Below are 25,306 nucleotides of genomic sequence, written 5' to 3' on the forward strand. Positions count from 1 at the left end.
AGTCGCAAGGATAAGGAACAAGGCAGGAAAGCAGGGTCAGATGTAGCAGCCAGGTAGAACCCAGTTTTGCAGACAACTTCCTGTGCCTCTCTTTGGGTTTCAATAGGAAACTCTGACAAATCAGATGTCCCATTTTCCTCCAATCAGAGCCCAGCAGAGGCCTCCCTGGCAGCTTCAGGTTTTATGGTCTCTCTCAGTCAGTTAGTAGCAAGCTGCTGGGTGGAAGCAGGGAGGCAAAAGTCAACTAGGAACCCTAAGGACCAAGATTCAAGACCCACAGCATCATGACACAGAGGTACAATACTTTCTTTAGTTGGTGTATGGGAAGCTTGCATTGCCACTGCAATGTATTGCACCTGTTATGTTGAAAAATAAGATGTTAATCTCCTGTGATAAATTGGCACCTTCCAAGAGCACTAAACTTGCTTTAAAAATAAGGGAAAGTCCACACACAGTGTGATTGCAGGATCAGACCCAATATTAGCACGACTATTATATCTTTCCTTTGCATGGTGGTTCATTATAGGACTGTGTAGCAGGGTGGATCCCTGCTCCCGGTTTTAAGGGGTTTAAAAGCAGCTTGGCAGGGCTTGAGAGCTGCTGCTCTCAAGCTGGGCTGATTGGGGAAGTAGCCGCAGCTGGGCCACACCCCAATCAAGTCACAGCTGGCCCCTATAAAAGGCTGTGAGCCAGGAGCCCAGTCAGTCTTCCTCTGCCTGAAGAGGGAGAAAGGCCTGGCTGCAGGGAGCTGAGACAAAGTACCTGAGGGTGAAGCAGGGCTGGGGAAAGGCAGAGGAGCTGGGGAGCTCCAGTCTGGAAAGCCCCAGGCTGTGGCCTAGCAGAGGGCTAAAAGGTACTGGGGGTTGTAGAGGGCAGCCCAGGGGTAGGCCAAGGCAGCAGGTCCAAACCCTCCTTGCCAATGATGAACAGACTGATACTGCAGTCTGCCCCAGGGCATGGGGCTAGAGAATGACTGGCAGTAGCCACTACTGAGGTGAAGTGGGGATAGAAGGTGGGGGTTCCCTGGGCAGGGGAAACCCAGAGAGAACGGGGTTACTGCTAGGGGGCAGCACCCCATGTAAGAGGGCACCGGGTCCAGGGAGGGACACGGGGGCCTGAAGACAGGTGGATCACTGGCCTGCAGAGGGCGCTCCAGCACTGCAGAGAGCTAATTCCCAGAGTCACCAGCGGGAGGCGCCGCAGGGGTGAATCTGACCCTGTTACAGACTGACTTGATCTTAGTTACTTTCTGGTAAATGAGCATAGAGTGTTAAATTGCTGGTGAAAAACAGATGTGATTGTTGAACCCCAAAAGTTTCTGTTTGGAATCCAGGTGTTTGGATTTTTCTTAAAACTTAATATTCTGAACCTCTTTGGTCTTTAAAAACAAAGTTGTTCAATTTCTTTTCATTTCTCATTCAGACTTTGCTAACCTGCATTTATTCTTTAACATTGTATTTAGTCTTGGTATTTCTCTTTTTCTGTTGTCAATCGTTATGCTTTTACTTTCCTTCCTTTGTCCATCAGAGCAATGATTTCATCTCTTATCCATGGGTTTTTCTTGGCTATTAACTTCTTCCCTGCCTGTTTATCTACAGATTCTTTGACAGCATCTTTCAGACATTCCCAAATCATTAGATCTTTGTTTTCATCAATGATTCACAACACTTCTTCTTGGTAGTGACTGGGTGTTTCATGATTCCTCAGAGCTTCAAGTTTCCATTGTGACTTCCTGCAACTTTTCCTGTTTGATATTCAGTTTCATCAATACCAATCTACACTTAGCAAAAACGTAACCTTCCTAACACCATTTCTATAACTATGATTGATCATGGTAAAATCATTTTGGTTTTTATTGACCCCTTCTGGTGATTTCCATGTATGCCTTGCTCTTTCTTTAATTCAAAATAACTATAGCAGATAGTGAGATCATGTTTCTTGCAAAATTCTATTAATATTTCTCCTCTGTTAGTTCTTTCACTAAGGCCAAGTAGGCCAACTGCCACAGATATTCTTTCCCTTCCTACATTTGCATTCCAGTCTTCCATAAGAATTATCACGCTCTCTTTCTTTCCATCACTGATTTCCATTGCTTCTTCAATGTTTTCATATATTTTTTCAACATCCTCATCAGAAACTGCAGTTGTTGGGGATGTTCTTGAATAATCATATCTTTTGGATGTGCTTTTACCACTATTATCACTACTATAATTTACATTCCTTCCTACTTTGACATCCACCTGCACAGATAACTGTATTCTTTACTGCTTGGTAGACTTATGACAAAGTCATCTTGCCTTCTCTAGAATGTCTCGGTCCCATTATTGTAATGTCTAGCCTGTCCATTTCTCTGCATAAATTGGCTAGCTTCCCAGGTTGGCCTTACATTCCATGTGGCAATCCCTGCAGTTGCCAGTTTCATATCTCCAGCCATATAGGGCACCGGTTCATGCTGAGAGCCAGTCAGAATGTATGGCAGCTGAGGAATATTACATTGATTATAATGTTACGATTTTGGGGCCCCAAGAATAAAGCACAGCCATTTTTCCATATTGGAACCCTAACTTTTGGCCAAAACACTTAACCCACAAGGCAGCAGGCTTATTAAATGGCAGCCTGCACTTGCCATGACTCAGTACTGTCATCAAATTGTCCACTCCCGCTTATTTACAGATTTCCCTACTTATAACACAGCGAACCTCCATATCTGAAGGCTGTTCCACTGTTCGCAACCCAGGGATGCACTTGGAGGCAGAAACACTGCCCTGGTGAAGTTTACCCAGAGCCAACCATGAATAACTAAAGCAGAGCAATGATTTATTACTATCCAGTAGTTGTCTTTGCTTGATTTTAGGCATCATAAGTCTTCCTGGGAAGGAGTAGGCGATACCAGAAAAACAATTTAGATCCACCCAGACAAAATGGGTTGTGTATCCACTACAATCAGGTATGTACTCTCCAAACCACAATCATAAATTTCCAAGTAAATTGAACTGAACATAAAGTAGATATGACAACTTCACATTTTTGTAATACTTGTGTTGAATAGTAGGCTATCATTTTTAATACTAAATATGGATCTCTCTCTCCAAGCTTTTAGTACTAGGTCTCTGGTAAAATATATTAGCTAAAGGATGTTTTAGTTTTATTTTTAATTATTTTGGAGTGGGGATGGTCTCTATCTAAGACATTCTGAATAGTCCGAGAGGCTCGAGTCATGTATCTAGCCAAGTCCTCTATGGCTTAAACCATAAATAGCTTAGGGTAGGTCTACACTTACCTGCCGGGTCGACGGGTGACGTTCGACTTCTCGGAGTTCGAACTATCGTGTCTAATCTAGACGCGATAGTTCGAACTCCGGACGCACTCCCATCGACTCCGGAACTCCACCGGAGCGAGTGGCGGTGGCGGAGTCGACAGGGGAGCCGCAGACTTCGTTCCCGCGGCGTCTGGACGGGTGAGTAGCCCGAACTAAGGTACTTCGACTTCGCGTAGCTGAAGTCGCGTACCTTAGTTCGACCCCCCCCCCCTTAGTGTAGACCAGGCCTTAGAGATCTCTTTTCCCCATCTACCATCCCAATATCTTATCAACTAAGGGCTTGAGTCCTCTTACTGGTGGATCGACACAACAGCAATTGATCCACCGGGGGACGATTTAGCAGGTCTAGTGAAGAACCGCTAAAATCCACCACTCTCCCATCAACATAGCGTAGTGTGGACCCCGCAGTAAGTAGATCTAAGCTACGTTGACTTGAGTTACACTACTAATGTAACTCAAATTGCATAGCTTAGATCGACTTTCCCCCCGTAGTGTAGACCTGCCCTAAGGTACTTAAGCCAAGGGTAGTTTTGGAGGCTCCCTGACTTTGGTACTTGCTTCCCCACTTGGACTGACAAAGCTACAATATGCTGGAATTTCAGGACATGTTGTAGAGTCTTTTTGGATTACCCAGGTTTCCTGAATGGAAAGAAAGAAAGAAGGAACTCCGTTTGAAGACTGCTGATCTTTTATCAGAGTATAGCCTTTTGTATCAGTATTTAAACTGTACATGTGCCTTGGATAAATAGCATGCACACAACATAAATCAAATTAACATGATTCAGAATCTCATCACAAGTCAATGTGAACGTTTTTTTCCTAAAAGTACAGTGATTTATTTCATACCCTGGTATTTATGCATGTCCAGGGCTGCCCAGAGGATTCTGGGGGCCGGGGGTCTTCAGTGGTGGGGGGCTCCCGCTTCAGCGGTAATTCAGCGGGGGGGGGGAGTGTCCTTCGGCGGTGGGTCCCGGAGCGGAAGTGCCCCGAAGACCCGCAGCGGGGACCCCTTGCCACTGAATTACCGCCGAAGTGCAGCCGGGTCTTCGGCGGTAATTCGGCAGCAGGGGCCCCCACTGCAGGTCTTCGGGGCACTTTGGCAGCGGGTCCCGGAGTGGAAGGGCCCCCAGCCGCCAAATTACTGCCAAAGACCCGGCTGCACTTCGGTGGCGGGGGGTCCTTCCACCCCAGAGCGGAAGGACCCCCCCACCGGCGAAGACCGGAAGCAGAAGCAGCTCTGGGGGCCCGGGCCCCGCGAGAGTTTTCCAGGGCCTCCAGAGCGAGTGAAGGACCCTACTCCAGGGGCCCTGAAAAACTCTTGAAGGGGCTCCTGTGGGGACCGGGGCAAATTGCCCCACTTGCCCCCCTCTCTGGGCGGCCCTGTGCATGTCCCTTTATGCAGATCATAGTTAAAGGCACAAGTTGGAAACCAAAGTAAGAAGACACGTGGAAAGGCTGTTCTTGTGAGACTGTCAATGCCGTTTATGCACCAAGAGAGATATTCTGATAAATTTGGATAAAAACAGACAAGAGCTTTTAGTTGTTTACCTAAAGAGAAACAAAGATCTGTACCTTTAAAGACTTCACCCACCAGTCTTAATTGTATTATTTGATATAACTATTTCATTCATATTAACTACTGTTTGCATGAAAGCAATTTCTTGTCATCCTAATGATAAAAAAAAAAAACAGCCTACCTTATGGAATGCCTTTTTTAGCATACCATGTAGTAGCATCTACTTAAGATGTCATGCTGTTTAGATTTTTCTCTTGTGCTTTGGAAAAAGCATTATAACTTATAAAACAGGTTGCAGATCATTGTGACATTGAACAATTCCAATCTGGTCCTATAGTCCCTAGGAATTATGCCTATTTAAATCCCTTTTCAATCAAGTACAAAAACTGTTGAAAAATAAGACAGTGGTGTCCCAATTACTGTATCTGGAGTCCTTGTAATCTTGAAGACTTTTTTTTTTAAACAGGATGCAGATTAAATCTCCAGAGCAAAAGTCAGAACTTTTAAGGACAAAAAAAAATCAGAAAAAGATTTATGAAAATTAATTGAAAGTCAGTGAAGGCCAGGAGCAATCCTAGATTTTAAAGATGACATAGCACTTTTCATCTCTAACTAGAATACTGCTAAATTGGCTTTACTGAATTTATCTGCCTGACTACGTAGACACGCTCTCCAAGAAAGATGTAGCAATAGTCAATGATCTCAGGAAACTTACAAAAAGTGTTATTCATTATTTCTGAACCTAGGTGAAGACACCTGATAGAAGTACTTATTGAAAAGGGAATACTGTATATGCTTCCTGACCGCAGATCTATTAACACCAGAAATGTTTAGATGCTCCCTTGGCTTGTACACTGAAGTGTGCCAACTAACTATAAAAAATATTTGAAAGGCTACAAATAAGATTAAAACTTTTTGCTGGGTATGACAGTCAAATCAGTTTACACTTCAAAAACAGTTCAAATACCCGCAAACTCCCCAGAGAGAGTGTGGTGTAGAGATATGTGGGAAAAGCCATGGCAAGACCAAAATACTGTTACCCTGACGTTAAAATTACACCAGAAAACTAAAAATCAATGTTGCTCTAGTCATTAGTGACTTGATAAAAGCAAATATGTTCACTTCAGTGACACATCATAAAGATATCTGTGAATACAGAAACTACCTGCAAATGATATAGGGTGTGGATAGGCTTCACCTTGGGCTACAAAAGGTTCTGAATATGCCTGTGCATTTCCATTCTCCATTATCCCTTATTACAGACTGTGGTGTATGGGTAGCAGTGCCGTGCTCCATCTTCCCAACCTCAATATCCACTAGTTTCAAGACTGCTAATGGAAATGTCTTGCTAGTCTTACCATTTTTTTGCAAATCAGTAAATCTTTTGTATTGTACATTTTAAAACAGAAAATACACACTTCATTGATCTTAGTTTTTGTAGAACAAAATTTGTGCCAGCAGCCCAGAAATCATGAACAATTTTACATAGGAGGGGTGGGGAGAAGGACACGCAGGAAACAGATTTCAGATTCAATATTGCATGAGGCTGTAATACAGAAGGAGTAACAATGATTAAATCATTAAAATATTAAAAATGAAATGGTGGTTTTGTTTAATCAATTTTTGAACACTGAGTATCTGCTATATACTTTGAAAAATGCATGAAGTGATAAGTGGCTATATTTCATCACCAAGACATATCACTGTTAGGCAGCAATTTCACAGATGCAATAAAAAAATTAATAATAAATTCCTGGAAAGGGTGGGGGGGGTAGGGAAGAAATATCCATTTGACGGCTTGTTTTCATTTGTCTCCAAATTCCGCTACTGGAATTGTTTGTAATCCACTAGCTTGTTGGACTAGTCTGATCGGTTGCCCCCTACAAGAATGCTTGCAAGTGTCCTTTGGCACCTTCAGGAACAAAACTGTACTAAGGGCATGTCTATACTGCAATCATGGTGCAGGACTGCAGCTTGAGTAGACATACCTGAGCTAGCTTGGGCACCCGAACAGTGAAGCAGCTCACCATGTGCTTCAGCATGGGCTAGACCCGCAGGTAATTACCCAGGGTTTTGGGTAGCTGGTACATTTCACTGATCCAGAACCTGAGCTAGCTAGATTAAAGCTAGCTACAGCATTTCTATTCTAGTGCAATCTCACCCCATGACTGCAGTATAGACATACCTCGTTCAGCCTGTGTACAGCTGGAGATCATCATTCCTTTCACCTTTTACATATCTAGTCCAAAACCTGCTGAGTTCTATTCACATGGTAATTCTTTGCAGTGTTCCCAGATTTAGATGAAAATATAAAGCCTAATCATAAGAAAGTGAAGCAAAAATTGAAGCATTACTACTTGTGTAATATACTCCATATATACCTGAAACACTTGGGCAGTGCTGAATATTGTTTCTAGAGGGGGAGCAGCAGGCCTTAAAGTTTCCCCATACCTGCTAGGAGCTCCCTGGAACTACTGAGCTGCAAAGCAGGGTCATTTATATATACACGCCAAATAAAAGAATTTTTAAAAACGTGTTTTGGGGGTAAAAATCTACCTATTTCTAAGAATAAAAACTTATAGTCAGTAAATTGAACCAACAAACACCCCCTAAGTATCTGATACATTGCTAACTCCACACAGTATGGGACAGTGATAGCTGCACCATAGTTAAAGACTGCAACATGGTTTCAGTTTAAAGCAGAACATTCCATCCTCCATAAAATCCACATAAATAATGCAAGGTGGTTTTCAGTGTAAATAGTGTCATTTTTTCTTGAAGTTCACAAGACACGCAAATAACCTATTTTAAAAAACTTTATCTACTAACAAAAGGGAATTATAGAGGTTTTAAATCTTTAATTTCCAAATTCCAAAGAATATAACTATTTTAAAATGTATTTTCTCATAGCTTTGTAACATCTGGGTATCTTCAAACATTAGCAAAATCACACAAACTAAATGTATAAACTATTCAAAGTTACAAGAGTGCTGATTATAAGTGGTACGTAATTAAAATGAAGAATTAGCACTTTTTCTAACAAAAAAGTAAAAAGCTAACTCCTTATCTACTAAGACTTCAGTGGAGTTAAACCTGGAATTAATTTGGTCAAATACCTTCAACTAACCAATGAATTATTTTCAACATTCTAGCGCTGATCTTGTGTAATAGCAACTTAGTTTGTAATTATGGCAGTAAGTCTTCTCTTCTGCAATGACATAAATGTACAGATATTACTATTTGTAGTTCAGTAGTGCATAAGAGTCTCAGTTATAGACTAGGACCTCATCGTGCTTGGTGCTGTACAAAGAGCCAACAGTATAATCTCTGCCCCAAAGAGCTTATAATTGATGTAGTGCATTGCTGTTGCAAAAAGTTAAAGCAGCCTTTCACAACCAATGATTGAGATCCATTTAAATTAATAGGAGTTCTGTGCTTCAATCCCTAAGGTGACTTTGAAAGTCTCAGGCTATGTCTACACTATGTCTACATGTAAGTCAACCTATATTTGATCCTGTAATCGGTCGGTCGGGGCTCGACCCTCCAGCGGGCAGGAGGGGAGCCACACCGACTCACTTCTGTTCTCCCGCTAGTCTTTAGGGGTGACCGGGAACAACGTTAGACCACCAGGCCTCCTGGTGCAGGGGCTGGCCAACAGCAGTTGAAATAGGCCCAGGCCCTCTAGAGCAGGGGCTGGGCAGACTCCAGTACAATTAGGCCCCGGCCCTCTGGAGCAGGGGCGGGGCAAACAATAGTCAAAGTCGGCCCAGGCCCTCTGGAGCAGGGGCTGGCCAAACAACAGTACAAATAGGCCCAGGCCCTCCGGAGCAGGGGCTGGGCGAACAGCAGTACAAATAGGCCCAGACCCTCTGGAGCAGGGGCTGGGCAAACAGCAATACGAATAGGCCCAAGCCCTCCGGAACAGGGGCTGGGCAACACAGTTTAAATAGGCCCAGGCCCTCTGGAGCGGGGGCTGGGCAAACAGCAATACGAATAGGCCCAAGCCCTCCGGAACAGGGGCTGGGCAACACAGTTTAAATAGGCCCAGGCCCTCTGGAGCGGGGGCTGGGCAACAGCAGTACAAATAGGGCCAGGCCCTCTAGAGCAGGGGCTGGGCAAACAGCAGTACAAATAGGCCCAGGCCCTCTGGAGCAGGGGCTGGGCAAACAGCAGTACAAATAGGCCCAGGCCCTCTGGAGCAGGGGCTGGGCAAACAGCAGTAGTCAAAGCAGGCCCAGGCCCTCTGGAGCAGGGGCTGGGCAAACAACAGTCACAGTAGGCCCAGGCCCTCTGGAGCAGGGGCTGGGCAAACAGCGAACACAGGGCTCAGGTCCTCAGGCAGGAGCTGAGCAAACCGTCGGTAAGTCCAGACGTTTGGTTGGGGTGCAGGTGTGAGGGAGGAGACTGCCACCCGTGGGTGGGGTGGCAGGGGGGACACAGGCCCACCCACTCCACTGTGTCCCAGCCCGGGGCCCTAACAGCGGCGTGGATCCGCTGCAGTCAGTGGGGATCCTGGCCGCAACACACTGACATGGGCACATCAGTGCCCTCAGCCGGACAGGGGTCGGCTACCCCCGGGCTACACTCCATCTCCCCCTCAGGGCCTACCTCGTCAGTCGCACCCGGTTCAGGCCAGTCTGTCTGCATCGGCTCCGGTGGAGGGCTTGGCGGCAGGTCCGGCAGCTCCTCCGGGAAGTTGGGCCAGGACTGCTCGGGCGGCTCCTCTGGGTAACAGCAAGGCCGAGGGGGCTCCTCGTCGTAGCGGGCGCTCGGCAAGCCTGGGGGCTCCTTGTCGTAGTGGCTGCTAGGCAATCCTGGGGGCTCCTCCCAGTACCGGCTCCAGGTAGGCTCCGGTGGCTCCTCCTCGTAACGGGCGCGGGGAAGCTCCGGCCAGGCAGGGCAGCTACCTTGGGCCGAGGAGGGCTCCCACCCGGGAGCTCCCGCAGGCACGTCTGCTCTCGGCGGTGGCTGGCTCCTGACTGAGCTTGGGCGCACTCCTTTTCTACTTCCTGCCCCGCCCCTTGACTTCTGGGGGGCGGGGACTGGGGGCGGAAGTTCCACCCACTGCGGTGTTGGCAGGGCAGCTCCCTCTGCCGGGCAGGAGGGGAGCCACACCGACTCACTACAGATCCACTTACAGCCACCACAGTTATTACTATGGTGGTGCATGTCCACACCACCCTCCTGGAGTCAATGGAGCACATCCTCACCAGGAATGACCTAAGAAAAGCAGTGCAGGGAGCTGAGACCACGGTCTCTCAGCTCCAGTGGGAACTCCCTTCTGGGAGCCCAGCTTCCCCACAGGCTCCCGGAGGACTGCCCCCTGCTACTTGCTCCACACTGGCAGCAGGGGAAGCCACGCAGGTCTTCTCCCCTCCCCGTTCCCCACCAGGAGCGAGGGGAAGCTGCCTTGAGCTTCTTGTCCCCTGGGAGCAGGGTCCAGCTGTCCTGACTTCTTGGCTCCCACATTGACAAAGTTGCCCAGCTCCCAGCAGGGTGTGGAAGGGCGGCGCCGGGGCTTATCACCCGCTCTCGGATGGGAGTGGGATCCAAAGCTGCTGGGGATTCTTGCCCTGGCTCCAAGCGGGGAGCATGGTCTGAAGCCACCGGGAGCTAGGTGCAGCCACCCAGCTCTCCAGGAGAGCGGGTGGCAGCTGGGATCTAGTTGCCCAGCTTTCTTGTCAATTTCACAGCTCCTGTGAGGAAGGCTGTAGTGTAGACACTGACATAATTAGGTTGACATAAGCAGCCTTATGTTGACCTAACTGTGTAGTGTAGAGCAGCCCGCAGCCTAAGTATGTATACATAGCTGGTCAGAAACTGACTTTTAATGTTGAGTGAATTTAGTGTTCAGGAAAGAAAGGATAGGAACAATACTGGCCTGAGTACAGGCAGAACATACAGGTAATGTACAAGTTCCCATCACAATGCATCCAATTTCCTGGTCTTTATCACCCATCACTTCTCGCATTCTTGGGCATCTCTTGGACAGAGACTACCAAGCCTTCAGATGTGTTAAAAATAGAGGTTTCATAGTAGCAGCAGTGTTAGTCTGTATCCACAAAAAGAACAGGAGTACTTGTGGCACCTTAGAGACTAACAAATTTATTTGAGCATAAGCTTTCGTGGGCCACAGCCCACTTCATCGGATGCATGCAGTGGAAAATACAGTAGGAAGATATATATATACACACAGAGAACATGAAACAATGGGTATTACCATACACACTATAAGGAGAGTGATCGGTTAAGGTGAGCTATTATCAGTAGGAGAGAAAAAGAAAAGATGGTTACTCACCGTAGTAACTGTTGTTCTTTGAGATGTGTTGCTCCTATCCATTCCATGTAGGTGTGCGCACCGCGCATGCATGGCTCTTCGGAACATTTTTACCCTAGCAACTCCGGCAGGCCGGCTGGGCGCCCCCTGGAGTGGCGCCGCCATGGCGCTGAATATCTACCCCTGCCGACCCGTCCGCTCCTCAGTTCCTTCTTGCCAGCTACTCCGACAGTGGGGAAGGAGGGCGGGTCTGGAATGGATAGGAGCAACACATCTCGAAGAACAACAGTTACTATGGTGAGTAACCGTCTTTTCTTCTTCGAGTGATTGCTCCTATGCATTCCATATAGGTGATTCCCAAGCCTTACCTAGGCGGTGGGGTCAGAGTGAGATGTGGCAGAGTGTAAGACTGCGGAGCCGAAGGCTGCATCGCCTCTAGATTGCTGCACCAACGCGTAGTGGGAAGCGAAGGTGTGTACAGAAGACCAGGTGGCCGCTCTACAGATGTTCTGGATGGGGACATGGGCCAGGAAGGCGGCCAACGAGGCATGCGCCCTCGTCAAGTGAGCGGTGAGGCGGCATGGAGGCACGCGAGCAAGCTCGTAGCATGTCCGGATACATGCCATCACCCAGGAGGAAATCCGCTGCGAGGAGACCGGCTCGCCTTTCATGCGGTCAGCAACCGCTACAAAGAGCTGTGGCGAACGCCGGAAGGGCTTCATCCGCTCGATATAAAAAGCGAGGACCCTGCGGACGTCCAGGGTGTGAAGCTGTTGCTCACGAGGTGAGGCGTGCGGCTTTGGGAAGAAGACCGGAAGGAAGATCTCCTGATTGAGGTGAAAGGCCAACACCACCTTAGGGAGGAAGGCCGGGTGTGGTCGAAGCTGCACCTTGTCTCCGTGGAATACGGTGTATGGTGGACTAACCGTTAATGCACGGAGCTCAGAAACTCGTCTTGCCGATGTAATTGCGACTAGGAAGGCTATCTTCCAGGAGAGGTAGAGTAGAGAGCACGTGGCCAGGGGCTCGAAGGGCAGTCCCATAAGCTTGGCCGGAACGAGATTTAAATCCCAGGTCGGGGTAGGACGCCGCACCGGCGGGTATAAGCAGTCCAGGCCTTTAAGGAAGCGGGAAACCATCTGGTTGGAGAAGATGGACCAACCTCCCATGGATGGATGAAAGGCAGACACTGCTGCCAGGTGCACCTTCAAGGAGGAGACCGCAAGACCTTGTTCTTTAAGGTACCAGAGGTAGTCCAGGATTGTAGGGATAGGGACTAGGAAGGGATTATGGCCGCACTGATCGCACCAGAGCGCGAAACGCTTCCATTTCGCGAGGTAGGTGGAGCGAGTGGAAGGCTTCCTGCTTTCAAATAGGACTTGCTGTACTGCCGCCGAACAGTCCCTCTCTGCGTGCGTCAACCACGCAGGTACCAAGCTGTAAGATGGAGGGACTGTAGGTTCGGGTGGCAGAGTCTGCCGAAGTCCTGTGTGATGAGGTCCGGCCATAACGGAAGGGGAACGGGGTCCCGAACAGAGAGCTCGAGCAGCAGGGTGTACCAGTGCTGCCTCGGCCAGGCCGGAGCGACGAGTATTATGTGGGCTCTGTCCCTCCGAAGCTTGAGTAGCACCCGGTGTATGAGCGGGAATGGAGGGAAGGCGTAGAGGAGGTGATCCGTCCAGGAGCAGAGGAATGCGTCCGACAGGGAGCCTGGGGAGCGACCCTGGTACGAACAAAACAGGTGACACTTCCTGTTCTCCTTGGAGGCAAACAGGTCTATCTGGGGAAACCCCCACCTCCGGAAAATTGTGTGCACCACATCCGGACGAAGAGACCACTCGTGGGAGAGGAACGATCTGCTGAGACGGTCGGCCAGCGTGTTCTGCAATCCTGGAAGAAAGGACGCTTCCAGGCGAATCGAGTGGGTCACGCAGAAGTCCCACAGGAGCATCGCTTCCTTGCAGAGCAGGGAGGAGCGAGCTCCGCCCTGCTTGTTCACATAGAACATCGCCGTCATGTTGTCTGTGAACACCGCCACGCAGCGGCCTTGCAGACGGGCGCGGAAGGCGAGACACGCCAAGCGGATCGCTCGCAGCTCCCGGACGTTGATGTTGAGGGAGAGCTCTTGGGGCGACCAGAGACCCTGTGTGTGAAGGTCGCCCAGGTGAGCCCCCCATCCCAACGCCGAGGCATCCGTGGTCAGGGTGACGGATGGGCGAGGAGGGCGGAACGGGACTCCTGCACACACGACCTCTGGGTCCAGCCACCAGCTGAGCGAATCGAGGGTAGGCTTCGTGACCGTGACCACCATGTTTATGGGGTCGCGATGCAGGTGGTACACCGACGCCAGCCAAGATTGAAATGGGCGAAGGCGCAGCCTGGCGTGCATGGTCACAAATGTGCAGGATGCCATGTGGCCCAGGAGGCGTAGGCAGGACCGAACCGTCGTCGTGGGAAAGGTGTGTAGGTCCTGAATGATGGAGACCATTGTCTGGTGCCGAGACCGAGGGAGGCAGGCCCTGGCTAAACTGGAGTCGAGGACCGCTCCGATGAACTCCACTCGTTGCGATGGAGTTAAAGTGGACTTCTCGGCATTGATGAGAAGGCCCAGGAGCCGAAATAGGGATAGTATTTCCGTCATCTGGTCCATTACTAGCTGTCGGGATGTCCCGCGAATCAGCCAGTCGTCGAGATACGGGTAGACGTGTATGCGACGACGGCGGAGGGCTGCGGCAACCACTGCCATGCACTTGGTAAAGACCCTTGGCGCGGTGGACAGGCCGAAGGGCAGCACCGCAAACTGGTAGTGCGCGCTGTTGACCACAAAGTGCAGGTAGCGTCGATGGGGAGGGTAAATCGCGACATGGAAGTACACGTCCTTTATATCGAGGGCGGCAAACCAGTCTCCCGGATCCAGGGAGGGAATGATAGTCCCCAGGGTGACCATGCAAAACTTGAGCTTGAGCAGGTACCTGTTGAGCTCCCGGAGGTCTAGTATGGGTCAGAGACCTCCTTTCGCCTTGGGGATGAGAAAATATCGGGAATAAAATCCCCTGCCCCGCATGTTGTGCGGCACCTCCTCTATGGCCCCCAAGCTCAGCAGAGTCTCGACCTCTTGTAGGAGGAATTGCTCGTGAGAGGAGTCCCTGAAGAGGGACGGGGAAGGTGGGTGGGAAGGAGGGGGCGAAACAAACTGAAGGCGGTAACCATACTGGATGGTGCGAAGGACCCAGTTGTCCGATGTTATTTGGGACCACGCCGGAAGGAAGTGGGAAAGGCGGTTGTAAAATAACGGGGTAGGATCCGGGAAGGAGACTGATGGGCCGTCCTCGGGCGTTCCATCAAAAGGCCTGTTTGGGCCCTTGAGGGGCCTTGGAAGGTGCCTGGGCCTGGTTGCGTCTGTTGCCCGATGGTCTACGGCGGTTTAGGTTAGCACGCCGACTATTATACGGCCTTGACCTGGCCTGGGTAAACGGCCGGTAGGGCTGCTGCCGGAATGACCTCCTCTGGGTAGCCGGTATGTGCATACCCAAGGTGCGAATGGCAATTCGACCATCTTTGAGGGTCTGAATTCTGGAGTCCGTTTTCTCCGAGAAGAGACCCTGAGTGTCGAACGGGAGGTCTTGAAGGGTGTACTGCACCTCAGGCGGCAAGGTGGAGGACTGCAGCCAGGAGATACGCCGCATGGTCACACCGGAGGCCAGGGTTCTGGCTCCTCAATCCGCCAAGTCCAGAGCGGCCTGGATGGAGGACCGGGAGGCTTTTTTGCCTTCTTCCAAGAGGGCCGAGAACTCTTGACGTGAGGCTGTTGGGATCAGCTCCGAAAATTTCGCCAGGGACACCAAGATGTCAAAGATGTAACGAGCGAGAAGAGCCATCTGGTTGGCAATCCGGAGCTGGAGGCCTCCCGCCGAATACACCTTCCGGCCCAACAGGTCCATGCGCCGTGCGTCTTTGGATTTTGGCGCTGGAGCGGGCTGCCCATGCCTCTCCCTGTCATTTACGGACTGTACCACGAGGGAGTCCGGAGTTGGGTGGGTATAGAGGTACTCGTATCCGGTGGGCGGGACCGAGTACTTGCGCTCCAAGCCACGCGCGGTGGGAGGGATGGACGCCGGTGACTGCCAGATGGTAGTGGCATTCCGCTGTATGGTGCGGATGAAGGGCAGGGCTACCCGCAGCGGGGCCTCAGCTCCAATGACGTTGGTCACCGGGTCGTCATCCTCCGGGACCTCCGCCATGGGGAGGTCGATAGCCTTTGCCACCCGGCGAAGAAGGTCTTGGTGGGCCCGCATGTCAATAGGAGGGGGGTCTGCCGTAGAAGCCCCCGCCACCGCCTCATCCGGCGAGGATGATGAGGACAGACCTTGGACCACCGCTTCTGGAGGTGGTTCTTCCAGGGGGTGTGAAGCCACCTCGGACCCTGGATGCTGTACGGGGCCAGGTGGCGACGGGGCCTCACCCAGTGGTGATGGGGGAGGTCTGCTCACCATGGCTTCGGGCACCCTATGTTCAGCGCCCACGTGCCTCGGGGGAAAGGGGAGTCCTTGAGGCTCGTGGTAGGCCCAAGGGACCCAAAAACCCCACTGCTGCGGTCCGTGGTCCTGGCCTTGGGGGTCGGCCCGGAGATCTCTCCCGCTGCCCGCCTGAGAGGCGACTGAGGACTGACGAGAAGGCCAGGGCGGAGCAGAGGCGCTGAAAGAATGCGCCGTGGATGCCGGCAGTAGGTCCCTGGGCGGTGCCGAGGATTGGTGCCGGTCATCGCGGTGCCGGGATGGAGAGCGGGACCAGCGACTGTTGCGGTGCCGGGAGCTCGACCGGTGCCGGGAGCTCGACCATGACCTCGACCGACGGCGTTGGGAGCGGCTTCGGGAGTCGTGGTGCCGGGAACGGTACCGGGATCCGGACCTCCCTCGGTACCGACGGTCGGGCGACCGGGACTGGGAGCGTCTCCGGGAGTGCGACCGGTACCGCGATGTACCAGGACTGCGACCGGTGCCAAGACGAGGAGCGGTACCACGATGGTGAACGGTGCCGAGATCTGGAACGGCGTGGCGGTGACCGTCTGCGGGGCTGGGACTGGGACCGGGACCGGGACCGACGTCTCTGTCGTCCGTCAGGGGGAGGCGGCCGCATCATCGCCGGCTTGCCCGCTGACTGAACGGCCCGCACCGGAGCCTCTGTGAGCTCGATGAGCTCTCTTGCTGTCGAGAATGTCTCGGGCATGGACGGGAGCTGCAGCTCAACCGCGGTTGGCACCGGGGAGCAGGGTGGTACCGGACTCAACGGCTCTTGCGGCGCCGGAGTCGACGGTACCGTGCACGGTTTGTGCACCGCCGCAGCCGGTACTGGAGGGGCCAGTGGTGGCTGTGGAAGCGGTCCCGTAGCATGCGGCTTGGAGGCCGTCTGCGCCATCTTCCGTTTCCTCGCTGGAGAGAGGGAACGGTGCCGGGACGCCGGTGCCGGCTGCGGAGCTCGAGCAGTCTCGGTACCGGAGCAGCTCGGGGCCGCTGGTGTGCTGCGCGCCGATGACGATTTCGGTGCCGCTGGGGTCGGCGCGGGAGGTTGAAGTGTCGCCTCCACAAGGAGCTGCTTTAGGTGAGTGTCCCGCTCCTTTCTAGTTCTCGGCTTAAACGCCGTGCAGATAGGACACTTATCTGGATGATGGGTCTCCCTGAGGCAGCGCAAGCAGGAGTCGTGCGGGTCCCCGACAGGCATGTGCCGCTGGTAAGCCGCACAGGGCTTAAACCCCAGTGCCTTGGGCATGAGCCCGCACCGGTTGTGGAAGAAGAGGGGCTAAACCCCCCTAATTCCCTAACTATACTATATCTAACTAAACTTATTCAACTAATCTAACAACTAAACTAACTTAACCAACTATGTACATGTAGGAAATGGAGAAACGCTAGGGCTGTGGAGGTAAAGGAGCACTCCACTGTTCCAACTGGCCGTCACGGGCGGTAAGAAGGAACTGAGGAGCGGACAGGCCGGCTGGGGTATATATTCAGCACCATGGCGGCACCACTCCAGGGGGCGCCCAGCCAGCCCGCCGGAGTTGCTAGGGTAAAAATGTTCCGAAGAGCCGTGCACGCGCAGCGCGCACACCTACATGGAATGCATAGGAGCAATCACTCAAAGAAGAACTGTTTGTAGTGGTAATGAAAATGGCCCATTTCCAGCAATTGACAAGATGTGAGGAACTGTTGGGTGGTTACGGGGGAGAATAAGCATGGGGAAATAGTTTTATTTTGTGTAATGGCCCATTCACTCCCAGTCTTTATTCAAGTCTAATTTAATGGTGTCCAATTTGCAAATTAATTCCAATTCAGCAATCTCTCATTGGAGTCTGTTTTTTTTGGTTGTAATATTACGACTTTTAGGTCTGTAATGAAGTGGCCAGGGAGATTGAAGTGTTCTCCAACTTGTTTTTGAATGTTATAATTCTTGACATCTGATTTGTGTCCATTTATTCTTTTATGTAGAGCAGGCGTGCACAACACGCGGCCCGCGTTGGCTCACTGTGCGGCCAACGGGGGGTGAGTAGGTGGGCTCACTGTGCAGCCCGCGGGGGGTGAGTAGGCAAGCGGCAGGTGAGGGAGGGGGGCTGAAGGGGCGGGTGGGCAGTGGCGGGGGGTGAGTAGGTGAGCCAGGGGGGTGAGAGGTTGAGGCGAGTGAGGAGTCAGTGGCTGACCTGTTCTACTGATTTGGTCTGGCTCCCATCCCCTCTCCAGGGATTGCAGCTGTCTGGAGGTGCTGCCTTCCACGCCTTCCTCAGTCACACCTCATTCATTCAACAGGGCAATTGATTACAAAGTCGGGGGGAGATCTTATTCTACTTCTAGCAAAAAGACATTTTTCTTTTACCTTAATTATACTACCTTAGGGGCTCGCTATAACATATTACCAAGGTTCAATACCGCTGTTCTGGTGGAGCAGTGCTGGGGAAGGAGGGATTGTTTCCATGGGGCGGGTGGTGCTGGAGGGTGGGGGAGTATTTCAGAGGGGCTTGATGGCGCTGGGGGGGGGTTGGTGGGGCAGGGGGATATTTACATGCCAGATATGCTAAACATTTGTGTGCCCCTTCATGCTTCGTCAACTATTCCAGAAGACATGCTTCCATGCTGATGATGCTCATTAAAAAAATAACGCGTTAATTAAATTTGTGACTGAACTCCTTGGGGGAGAATTGTACATCTCCTGCTCTGTGGTTTTACCAGCATTCTGCCATATATATATCATGTTATGGCAGTCTCAGATGATGACCCAGCACGTGTTGTTCAATTTAAGAACACTTTCACTGCCCTTTGACAAAATGTGAAGAAGGTACCAATGTGAGATTTCTAAAGATATCTACAGCACTCAACCCAAGGTTTAAGAATCAGAAGTGCCTTCCAAAATCTGAGAGGGATGAGATGTGGAACGTGCTGTCAGAAGTCTTAAAAGAACCACCAAAAAAGAAAATCAACCTTCTGCTGGTGGCATCTGACTCAGATGATGAAAATTAACATGCGTCAGTCCACATTGCTTCAGATTGCTATCGAGCAGAACCCATCATCAGCATAGAAACATGCCTTCTGGAATGGTGGTTGAACATGAAGGAACATGTAAATGTTAGCATATCTGGCACGTAAACACCTTCTAATGCCGGCTACAAAAATGCCATTTGAACACCTGTTCTCACTTTCAGGTGATAGTGTAAATAAGAAGCGGGCAGCATTATCTCCCGTAAATGTAAACAAACTTATTTGTCATAGCGATTGGCTGAACAAGAAGTAGGACTGAGTGGACTTGTAGGCTCTGAAGTTTTACATTGTTTTGTTTTTGAGTGCAGTTGTGTAAAAACAAATAAATTCTACATTTGTAAATTGCACTTTCATGATAAACAGATTGCACTACAGTACTTGTCTGAGGTGACTTGAAAAATACTATTTTATCTTTTTTACAGTGCAAATATTTGTAATAAAAATAACAAAGTGAGCACTATACACTTTGTCTTTTGTGTTGTAATTGAATATATTTGAAAATGTAGAAAACATCCAAAATATTTAAATAAGTGGTATTCTATTATTAACAGTGCGATTAAGACTGCAATTAATTGCAATTAATTTTTTTAAATCATCTGACACCCCTAGTTAAGAACATTGTACATCTTTATTTTTAATACTCTAATTTATTTAATTTTTGATAACCCTCAAGGGCAGCAGCACTAAATGACTCCTGAATACCTTCTGAATGCTCTATCTCCCCATGGTCTTCTCTGCAGCATGGCTGACACAATCTCAGAGACAAAGTGACAGTTAACTTCATTAATCTCAATTCAAGATGTAATATGCTGGGAACAGTTTCAGGGGGGAGGGGGTTAAGATGCTCTTGTTTCTTGGCTTTCATGGCAAGCACAGCCTTGATTATCTTTTATGGGGATGTGCAGAGAATGCAATTACACTAACAGCTGTTCAATATTTGATGAGTAGCAGCCAAAGGTAGCCGTGCAGGTCAAGACAGTGTAGAGCTGAGAAGATATGATGTGCACTTGCAAATGTTACTTATTCTCCCTTAGTTTAAATTACTTTTAATGAAATATTTAACAGCAGATTTGAAAAATGACCCTTGAGACTTCACATTTCACAGAGAACCTGAAGTTTAAATAAATTAATTGGTAACATTTTCATTTGTCCAGTTTTTGCTCTGAGACTAAAGCTCACTTACATTCTCCATTGTATGTTAGTAATATGTATACTCAACTCATTTTCCCCTTACAACAAAGAGCAGTTATTTATTTTGTCTTTCACCTCATTAGAGTTAAGAGCTCTCTCTGTTTAGACTCCATTTTAGAAAAATGCACATACATTTTCACGCATCTCCAAGAACTGCCCTCCAGTTGGAGAAACAGCGGGAAGAATTCTGCATAAACACTTGGCAAATTCTAAATAGATTTTTGCCTTGTGCTAAACATACACCTGTTTTAATAACCTTTCATGAAAGATTGTGAAAGCAAAATTTTGCCTGACCAGAAGTTAGCAAAAAAATTATGTATTTGTTAAACCACAAAATGAAATTCACTTCCTCTTGAAGTTAAACTTGTTTCAAGCAGAAATATTGAAGTTTAAAACCCATGAAAATCAAGGAGCAGAAACCATGTAACTTGATGACCAATCACACAGCTCGAATAGTTCTGGATATCTAATACCGTAAGTAATTATTAAGGGCAGTTCCTGAACAATCAAAACTGAATAAATGTTCATAAAAACATTCAACAAACAATTTCAATTAAGTTAATAAATTATTAGACAATTCACAAACAGGAAAAAATGGCTAAATTAGCCAATAGATTGAGCGCAATGAATAAGTAATCAGTTCTAGTCTCAACTGATCAGATCAGCTATTTTTTAATTTCCTTCAAGGATGAATAAACATTTAAGGCTGCTTGTATGCTGGATTGATTAGCTCAAGCCATTGGCATTTATTACCAGTCAGCATCCAGTTCAAGACCATGGTGACCAAAAATCATTTAATATTTGTTAGTACTACTTAACCGGCGGATAGCACCTGATATGTATTGCTGACTATACCAAAATATACACACTTTGGATGAGATTTTCCAAACACCAAAGGGCATTAGGAGTTGAAAATTTCCTCTCCCCTCCCTCACCCCTCCCATAGAGACTATCAGCAGAGTAGTTCACTGAAGGGTCCCATCTGTGGAACTCATTCCTTCTGGGCAGGCTTCCAGAGCCTGAATCTGTCATCCTTCAAACTCGAGTGGCAGAAGTTTTTTTGGTGTGCACATTTATATAACCAAACAACAACTTAGAAACTGGACAATCACTTGGTTAGGTCAGAGCTGTTTGTGCTGGCAGTTGTGGGTAGTTTATGTGCCCAGTTACCATTGTGATAGGACACAAAAACAATCTCTCTTTCTTTCAAAAAGTGGTCTCTACTTTGGGATACTAAATGTCGAAAGAATAATGGAACCCGTCCACAATCTATCCAGTGTATTATTTAACTGAGTCTAGTAAATTTTGAATAATTAAATCACAGGAAATTGGGATTGCAGAGTGAGTGGAAAGATGCTAAGTTCATTGATCAAATTCAATGTGCACTTTTTGTCCTAGCTTACAAAGGCCTTACACACAATTTGATGATGTTTTCTGTGTGTAACACAATAGTCTTTGAACATGGATCCAATCATTGTAAAAATTACAGGGAATGTTCTAGCCATCGATGGGGAAAATCAGAAATTCAAAAGAGGGGAAACGGGGTACCCTCCCATCCAGATAGCACACCCACAGCTTCGAGCACCTCTGCAATTGTCTAGAGATCAAACAATTGGTGGTGGCAAGGCTTAAACTCTTCCAGCATAACAATACCCCTGCTCATCCCCCCTATAGAGTTTAACATGTTGACATCCTGAATGACATCTCCCAAACAAATAATAATGGGAGTGGGAAGGCACATGGGGAATGGGGACATGTACTATCCTTGGTGCGGGAAATTGGGGAACCGTGGTATGTGGGGTTGGGGGCACACAGAGCCCCTAGCATGGGGGAGGAAGACATGCACATAGAACCCAAGGCATGAGGGAGAAGAGAGGACAGTGGTGCAGGGGCAGGATAGAATGGGGTCACACAGAACCCTTAGTGGGTGGAGGAGGTAAGGGGAACCTAATATGGAGTATGGGGCAGAGCTAACTGGCATGAGGGAGAATAGGGGACCCTGGTATAGGAGGAGGGAGAATGAGGGTCACACTGAACTCCAGGGTGGCAGGGCAACCAAGGAGAGTTTCTGAGAGTCCCTGAATTAGAAGGGCCTGGGATGGTGGCGGCAGACAGGGAGCTTGTTGGGTGGAATGGAATGATACAAGGAGCCCCTGCTGTGTGCAATAAGCTTGGCCTACTTAAACTACCATGTGTCAGAGTGCCCTTCCCGCCTGCCCCTCCGAGTCTGTAGTTTTTATTCCGAAAAATGTGGAAGAGCATGGAAGTCTGGAAAACCATATTTAAGGTCAGATAATGGATTGGTGTCCACATGATTGGAATTGTACCAGAAATTACTCCTTAAATAGTCTCAGTATGATATACACAATGGAAATCAGAGGAAATTTGGTCTTGTAGGTAAGCCACTGGACTAGGAAATTGATCTGGGTTCAATTCTAAGCTCTGTCATATATGCCCTGTATAACCTTTGGAAAATCATTTTATCCCTGCCTCAGTTCCTCATCTGTAAAATACTCCCTTTCTCCTACCCTTTGTTTGTCTTGTATATTCATAGTGGAAGGTCTCCAGGACAGGGCTTTTCTTTGGTCTGTACCGTGCCTAGCATAATGGGTCCTGATCATGTTCGGGTGCTCTAGCTGCTACTGTAATGTAAAAGAGATACTGAAGAAGCAGAAACTATCTAGCATATTATTCAGTCATTTCATTTCACACTTTTCTCCTTTTTTCAGAGACTGAATGTGTAATGAAGTGTACGCTTGAGAAGGCCTACAGACCTACACTGAGCCCAGGAACCTAGGTTAAAATCTGTAGAGAGCAGTCACATCTGCTAAATAAAAGCATGCAAAACCACAAACAAATAATGAAATGACACAGACAAGAGGCTACGGAAAGGAAATACTGGCTTGCTCTTTAAAAGGCTGTGGAGCTTGTGAGGTGCGGAAGCTGACTGTGATAAAACCAGCACCAAAGGTAATAAGGACAAGGGAGCATACTGAAATTTGAAAGATTCTATCGTTTCTGAAATCTTACACTGCAAGGGGGCACAGTACGGGCTGTCTTGCTTCTTGTAATGAATATATACAACACAGGCGGTTTGTAACATATGCTTGTATTCAAACTCCCTCTGCTCGTATTTGTGTCAGAACAACTTTCTGTGATACATAGTGCAAAGGACGGACAGTAGCAATGGTCTTTCAGAGTGTAGCTTCATTATTGCATTTTTGAGTTAATCCTTACCTGACCTGGAAGGGTGTTATTCAGCCTCAAAGGTTTTGGTCTGCAAACACAAGCTCATACAATGAAAATAAGAACTGCAAGGTTTGGGATTGTTCTGTGAGTCATAACCAAAATTTCTCAGGCGTTTGAGAAAAGTTTTTCTAATTTTGAGTTCTTTAATTGTGGGAATGTGTCATGAGCTCTTGCCTCTGATCTCAGATGAAAAATGAAGTAAATCCTACACCTTAAGAAAAAAGAAATTCCAAGCAAAATGGGTATTTATTTGTACAGTAGAACCTCAGAGTTACAGACATCTTGGGAATGGAGGTTGTCTGTAACTCTGGAATGTTCGTAACTCTGAAAAAAGTGCAGTTCGGGCTCCAGTTCCAGCAGCTGTCACTCCAAGCCAAGTTCCAGCAGCAGCTGAACTCCCTCTTAAGTGCTAGCAGCTTCCTCGCAGGCAGCTTCTTTTCCTGGGTCAGACTGCAACTGTGTCCCCCTTCCGGCTGGGGGAGGAGGGGTGAAAACAGCACCCCCTCCTGTCCAGGGGAGAAGGAGAGGGGTGAAAGCAGCACAGACCCCAGTGCTGCTTGTGCTCTGCCAGTTGCCTTGGTCTGGCAGCCCCAGCGTCTTCACTCCTAGATGTAAGTGGCTTCCCCACGTATGCTGGTGGGGATGGGGACAGGCAGCCCACATGTGCCTACCTTTAAGATGCAATATAGGCACAGTACAGTATTTTCTCTTTTTTTTTTTTTTTTTTGGTGTTTGCTGCTGCCTGATTGGTTACTTCTGGTTTCACATGATGTCCAGTTGACTGGTCAGTCCGTAACTCTGGTGTTTGCATCTTTGAGGTTCTACTATGTCTACAGTAGAATACAGCGCAATTCATGCCCTTTTTTTCCACTGTGACAGGGTGGACTAGGTCCAGAGGCCCTCTGCTGGAGGCCTTGCAGCCCTGCTTCACCCCGCCCCAGAAAAGAACAGGGGAGAAGTCCTACAGGCAGCCTACAGGGGCTGCTGGAGCAACCAGTCAGGGGCCAGAAGGGGCCTATAAAAAGAAGCAGCAGAGGCAGAGCAGTCAGTTACTGCCTGGAGCTTGAAGAGGGTGGACCGGGTGCCTGGCTGGTTGGAAGAGCAGCAGGCCTGCAGACAGTTTACTACAGGCAGGACTGAGCAAAGGGAAGGCTGCCAAAGACCAGGTGTCTGGCTGGCTGGAAGATTAGCAGGACCTGGACAGGTCAATGCAGAAAGGCTGAGCCCAGGGGACTGAGCCAAGAACCCAGCCAGACCAGAGAGTACTGTGATGGACTCTGGTTGAAGACTGAGCCCAAGAAAGGCTGCTGAAAAGACACTAACTGAGGGTACCGAGATGGGCCCCTGTTGGGCTGTTAAAGAAGGCAGTGCCTCTGGGAAGGAAGCCTTCGTGCTACAGCCCCATACCAGGACTGAGAGAAAGAACTAGAGAGTGTATACCTCAGAAGGGGAGATAGTGTGACTCCACCAGAGGGCTGAGTCACCGAAGACCCACCAAACAGCCGTTGGCCATGGGGGTGCGCATGAGACGCAGGTGCCACCCTATTGTAAGAACTCAAAGAAAAGCAGGCTTACACCCAACCAGAAGGAGGGTGTTCATGAAAGGTGCCACTCCATTTCAAAACTAAGTGACTGCAGGCACTTTTCAGCCATAAGGGGATGCTCACGGGATATGGTTGTCGACTCAGTTACATTCACATTACTAGGTTTTTGGGTTTTGGTTTTTTTATGATTTTTTTCACTATTAGCCAATAAAGTTCAAAAGATTCTGATACTTATTTAAACCTATTCAAATAAACAGATCTGGGCTTGGAAATTCACATGGTAAGGCTTTTGAGTAAGGTTTCTACTGTTTTTCTATTCCAGTTGGCCTATAATACCACAGAGAGGATTTCTCGTGGTATTTTGGGTGCTGCATTACCAATTCCAGTTGTAGCCCAGAAATTCAAAGGTCCATAAAGTAATTAACTAACCAAAAAACTGGAATGATAGAGATGGTCAAATAATATTTATGCAAAACTTATTTGAATGTTCTATGTTTTAAAATACACAAGAGTATTTCTCTACTATTCACCCATCTTATTAAGGTGGGCAAAGAAATCAAGACTATCATTTAATTTAACTAAAATGACTTATGTTCTATGGACCCAGCTTTAGTTAGGAATCAGCTTGTTTGGGACAAAGGCTCAATTTAAGTATTATAAGCATCTGAAGTTTGAAAAAACTTAAGA

At 48.5% G+C, this 25,306-nt stretch overlaps 1 long non-coding RNA gene across 1 annotated transcript; it reads left to right on the forward strand.

The window, feature by feature from the left end:
* The first annotated feature begins 234 nt into the window (after window positions 1–234).
* On the forward strand, window positions 235–24,756 carry LOC120409045. Its single transcript, XR_005601078.1, has 4 exons — window positions 235–295; window positions 2,855–2,947; window positions 22,556–22,796; window positions 23,955–24,756. It is a non-coding gene; the product is annotated as an uncharacterized LOC120409045 (long non-coding RNA).
* The last annotated feature ends 550 nt before the right edge of the window (window positions 24,757–25,306 follow it).

Source organism: Mauremys reevesii, linkage group 7, assembly GCF_016161935.1.
Source record: "Mauremys reevesii isolate NIE-2019 linkage group 7, ASM1616193v1, whole genome shotgun sequence".
NCBI classification, from domain to species: domain Eukaryota; kingdom Metazoa; phylum Chordata; order Testudines; family Geoemydidae; genus Mauremys; species Mauremys reevesii.